Source organism: Balaenoptera musculus, chromosome 5 (assembly GCF_009873245.2).
Source record: "Balaenoptera musculus isolate JJ_BM4_2016_0621 chromosome 5, mBalMus1.pri.v3, whole genome shotgun sequence".
Taxonomy (NCBI): Eukaryota; Metazoa; Chordata; class Mammalia; order Artiodactyla; family Balaenopteridae; genus Balaenoptera; species Balaenoptera musculus.
Genome location: NC_045789.1, coordinates 117,222,956 through 117,228,955, shown reverse-complemented (window position 1 = coordinate 117,228,955; position 6,000 = coordinate 117,222,956).

Genomic DNA, 6,000 nt, shown 5'->3' with positions numbered 1-6,000 from the left:
TACCCAGGCCTGGATGCCCAATATGTGGCTCGAACTGTTCACCCTCCAGGGTGGATCTCCCTCTGTGTAATCTTCCTTTCCCTCTGAGTCCAGTCCCAGGGGCACACGTCTCAACCCTTTTCATCCCTTCTTACCTGATTCTATGTGGACATTTCTTACCTCCTTGGTTGTACAGGAGTCTTTCTGCCAGTTTACAGTTAGTTTTCAATGAAATTGTTCTACTTGTAGATGTATTTTTGATGTGTTCATGGGAGGAGCTGAGTTCTGTGTGTTCCTACTCCATTATCTTGATCAATAACCAAAACACTAGTACCTTCTACTCCTATCTCTTTTAAAGGAATGGAAATGATGACAAAAACCATTATAATGTAGCACTGGCTTTTGTTTTTATGAGTATATTATTTCTGCCATATTTTGAAATAAAAATATATTGTCATGCAACAGGGGAAGAGGTTTTTTGTTTTGTTTTGTTTTAGTAGTCATCTGACTAATGATTGCTGGTTTACTGGACGGGGAAACCTTACTGATGTCTTATGTATTCAGTATCCATTTTGACCAGGCCGGATCAGCCAGCAGCTAAGCACTAGCCAATTGGCAGGTAACTGTGGGCATCACATCCACTAAAACCTCTCCAAATAGCAGCAGACACTTCTTGTGATTTACAACAATCATACCTCTATAGGACATCTATCCAAGGGAAACATTACCTCTTAACCCTGGGCAGTGGGATAGATGTAGAGGGTTTAATTAAATGCCCAGTACCCCCTCTCATGGCAGCTGTTATACCTGACCACTGTGTGGTGAGAGAGACACACTCTTCTCATTCTTCCAAAATAAACAAGATGCTCTGTAAAGTGTTTATGTCAACATGTTTGCCACATATTTTACATAGTGGCTTGACCAAGCTCCTCCTTTTAAACTCCACCCTTATTGGACAACTCAACCACATCCAGTCAAATGTCCAGTGACATATTAATGCACCATACATCATGAGATCCCATTCTCATTTGTTGTCCTTTGTCCTCTAACTATAGGACTCTTTTTGGTACTCCTAGTTAATACAAATCTCACTCTTCTGCAAGATCAAATCCTAATCCATCTACCTAAACCCACGTGCCATTACCAACTAGGCTACAGAGGCAAGAAGGGTTATTTCTGACAATACAGCCACAGCACAATTATTGGATCAATAAAACATGATAGTATTTTTAATGTATTCATCCTGTAAACCAATAGTATTAATAAACTTTGTGGACTATTTGAATTTGGGGATGTTTTCTAAGTGTAAGTGTTTTTGAAAGGACAAAATATCAAGGACCATTTGGCATGGACCAAATATGTTGAACAGTTTTGATAGAACCAAATTTCAAAGACCTTTTGGCGTGAACCAAATGTTTCAATGGACATTTTGGACAGAACCAAATGTCTGCTAATTGTGTAAAGTAGACTGTCTTCTTTACTGTGGGTAGGCCTCATCCAGTTAGTTGAAGGCCTGAATAAAGAAAAAAACTGACCCTCCCCCAAGGAAGTGAGGATTCCTTGATTCCTTCTTTCTCTCTCTTAGTCTTCCATGTGGGACGTTGTTTTTTTCCTGCCTTTGGACTTCAACTGAAACATTGACTTTCCTGGATCCCCAGCTTGCCAACCACCCTGCAGATCTTGGAACTTGTCAGCCTCTGTAATCACATGAACCAATTCCTTCTAATAAATTTCTCTTCTCTCTGCCTTACTCTGTCTCTCTCTGTCTCTCTCTCTCTATATATGTATTTTAATGGTTTTGTTTCTCTGGAGAACTCTGACAAATACTTATTTCATGCATACACAGTTTAAAAATAGAACAGAATATTTAATAGTGAAAAAAATTCCTCAGCCACCGCATGCCATTGTTTGACTATTGTACTAACTTGTGGGTACCTTGGTATCACACACTCAGGCATCAAGAAAAACAGGAAAGCAGATGCTTGACACTGTACCTCATCATGCAAGAATCTATTACATTCTTGCTATCGGAGAGGAAGTATTTGACAAGTTAATTAAATTGTCTTTTTTCTTATCTAAGCACTTCCATCACACAGGTCCTCTCTGCAATGCAAAATAGTATTTATCTTCAACAATGACAGCAACACCTTCTGCAAACCTTCATGACATTCAGATATAGTTGTGTTTTGTTATGAAGAATTAGACATATAACAGTAGACATACATAGTGTATGTGAGTGCTGGCTAGTGCATCCCAAGTGAAAGAATTGTTTCTGTGGTGTGTGTATGCATAGATGTATTTCTATGCCCATAATTTCTGAGGCTCTTAAAAATGATGGATACATATCAGTGGTTCCTCTTGCCTAGGTGTCATGATGGTAGTGATAGAATCAGCCCATAGGTTTACCAAATTTGTTGGAGTTTTAAAACTTTAGGGCCCAACATTATGCTCTCCCTATATGCTATAGACTGAATGCTTATGTTCCCCCAGAATTCATGTTAAAATCTAATTTCCAATGTGATGGTATTTGGAGATGGGATCTTTAGAAGATAGGTCATGAGAGCAGAATTTATGCTGTTGGGAGGAAAAAAAAAAAAAAAAGAAAATCTTTACCCTTTTAAGTTCTTCTGGCTAGTCTAAGAATTAAATTGACATGAGACAGATTAACAGGAGAAAAAAGACAAAAGTTTAATAACATGTACACTTCCTGTACACGTGGGAGAGATCCAGGGAAACTGAGTAACTTGCCAAAATAGCCAAAGTCCTCACGTTAAATATTATCTTCAGCTAAAGACAAAAGAGAATGTTGGGGAAGAGGTTTGGGATTTGGAGGAAGGCAATTTATATGGAGATAAAAAAGCAGATGTTTGGTAAACAAATATTTGCTGGGCCCTGCAGAGACAATGGGGCAGAGTGGACTCTGGTTTCTCCCCCACCACACCTAGCCCATATTCTTTGTAGATGTCTCTGGTGATAGCACTCTTCTTGGAACAGACCTTTTATCTTAATTCTTTAGGCATCTAAAGGGGAGGTAAAAAGAGAGACTTCCCGAGTCTTCTGTTTCTTAAAATTAATCAGCCTAAATTAATCATTACGCTAAAGAGCATATTTTGGGGTGGCACATTTTGCTTCCCTACGGTGCCCTCATGAAGGAGGCCCCAGAGTGCTCCCTCACCCCCTTCCACCATGTGAGGTTACGGTGAGAAGACTGTCATTTCTGAGCCAGGAAACAGCTTCTTGATCTTGGACTTCTCAGTCTCCAGAACTGTGAGAAATACATTGCTGTTGTTTACAGGCCACTAAATCTATGGTATTTTATTATAGCAGCCTGAACAGACTAAGATGGTATAAAAGAGAAAGTAGACCTACTTGGGGAAAGACACTGTGTTAATCTTAGTGCTTCAATGTTAAGCAACAGACATGGTTTCTAATATTGCAGTTGTTACAGTCTAATGATGTGTACATGTGTTAAACAGATAATTACTCATAGAGTCTTGCTAGGAACTATATAGTAAAGTTACAAGGTACAATGGACATTTAATTGGTAGGCCGTGGATCACTGCTATGGCTGGGAAGATGAGGTATCATGATGATCTTGGGTGGCCTCAGCCTGCAGCGGCTTGAAGCAGGATTTCGGTTCCCGGCCAGAGATGGAAATCAGGCCGCAGCAGTGAGAGCGCTGAATCCTAACCACTAGACCACCAGGGACCAGTGGCCAGTGACAAGGCCCTGGTCCGTCAGCTTTGTAGAAATGAATTTCCACATGGAGACGGAAAGTAGTGAAACAAGTAAAGTGTTTATTAGGAGGGAAAAGGGTACTTGTGGATAGACACAAGGGTGGACTCAGAGAGAGAGAGTCACGCCCTCGTGGTAGTTTGAATCACATATATGAGGCATTTCTTCTGGGTTTCCTTTGGCCAATTATTTTGATTTGCCTGGTTCTGAGTCCATATTTGGTATATCTCAGGGTCCTGCTATGTGTGTGCATGCATCTCTTAGCCAAGATGGATTCTAGCGAAGAGGCCTATGGGTAGGTTGACATTACTTACTATGAGGTGGCGCCTCCTCCCTTTTTGACCTTCACAGAGCCTTTCTGCGTGTGTGTAGTTGGGAAGGTCTCCTTGACTTTGAGAATGAGGATTACGTGGTCTTTTGTCTCTTATCTGGGCAAGGCTCAGCTCTTCTCTCACTCTTGCTATTTTGGAGTATCTGTCCACAGGGAGAAACTCCAGTTGCTCAGCCTGGGGCCCATCTATCTCCTGCCTCAACGAAGGTTATTTTCTACTAGATACATATGTTAATGTTGAAGAAGGTGGTTTCCCAAAGTTAGAGGATTATCTGATCATATAAATGTTCTCTATTATGAGAATCAGCATTTAGGAATATTTCTGAAGAATGAGTATGAGTTAGGGCTGGAGTCTTCCCTTTGAACTTTATTGCCACATAATTTGTTCTTGGAGTTATGAGAATGTGTGAGGACCTCAGTGACAAGGTTTAGCGTGAATATAAGTGAGAAGAGTGTCCAGAACAATTTTAGCCTTTTATCTTCAGGCAAACAAAACTGAGCCATGCTAGCTAGAAAACAAAGTTTGGTTAGAATGATTAAAGCAATTTCAGAGTTTCCTTGGCAAAGGCTGTACCCTTATTATGTTTAGTTGAATTATGAATCATGCTTTTGTAGCTCTGTAGACTTCCACAGTGTCATTGTGCTCTGGGAACTGATTGTTCCCACAGGTGTTTAACCATGCCTCTAGGATGAAAACAGTTCAAACAAGTTAATGAAATCTTTATTATTAACTTGGGAAATTTTAGAACAAATTTCTGAGAGGAGATCAACAAATAAGTACATCAGCAAAAAGAACTATATCAATAATTTGGAAATTATGAGCCAAATATAGCACATTTAATATGTATCCATGTAGAGTCTGAAACCAGAGTTCCAGAAATAACTGCAAAATCTAACAGGTCACAATGCCTCAATAGAATCACATACAATTTAGGTATTTAAATTTCCAGTAAGTTGAGTGTGAGACAACAGTAAAAGGCAATGGCCAAACATGCTAATAAGTACTTTAATAGAAGTGTGGCCTCTAGAATGAAAGAGGTAATGTATTCATTTTTTTTGAGTTTTAGACAGGCAAATAAAAAGTATTATGATAAAATGGAAAACATTTAGAGGACAGTTACAGGAATGATGAGAATACACAAAACCAGGAGATTTTTTATCCTGTAAAAGAGAAAACTCAGTTGTCTTTATGTGAAAAATCATCCTGAAAAACTAGGTTAGACTTGTTCTTCAGGTCCTGGCTTTTATTTAGATAAGGTTGTCAAGAAAGAAAAGTTGTAGTAGGTGACATTTTATCAGAGAAGTGAGGAATGTGATGGGTTGAGCAGAATAAAGACCTGGAGGAAATAAGTTTGGTTTGAGAAAACAGCAACTCACAGCCTAAGGCCGGAATGAGAAAAGGGTGTGGAAAATAATAAGATTCTATACACATATACATGTGTTAAAAATACCACGTGTGTTGCATAACACGGATATATTCAACTATATATGTGCTCTGAAAATCCTTTCGACAAAGAGCAGTCTAGAGTCTTAGGTTATAGATGTTACTTACAGTGGAAGAAAGGTTGTATGAAGCTTTTTGGCAATGAGATCCCTCAAACAATTGGTGCTGCTTTCCTAAATGGTGGTTCAATAAGGGCAATTAATCCTTTAGATTATTTTCAATGATATAATCTAGAAAAACAGAGAAATTCTACTTTCTTTAGCTGAAAAAAAGTTGGAGTTGTAATGACTGTTTGAAAATTCATATCCATTTAAGCAAAATTATTGTGATTCAAGTTCATTTTCTATGTGAAATAGGAAGACTTAAAAAATGCAGTAAACAGTTGACTATTCAAAAGCAGATTATTGCAAATATTTCTCAAGTTTTGATTGACATACTTATCACCGACTTTGCTAAATTAACTCCTCTGTTAATATTGTCTCACCTTCTTGACTCCCAGAGTTATTTCAGG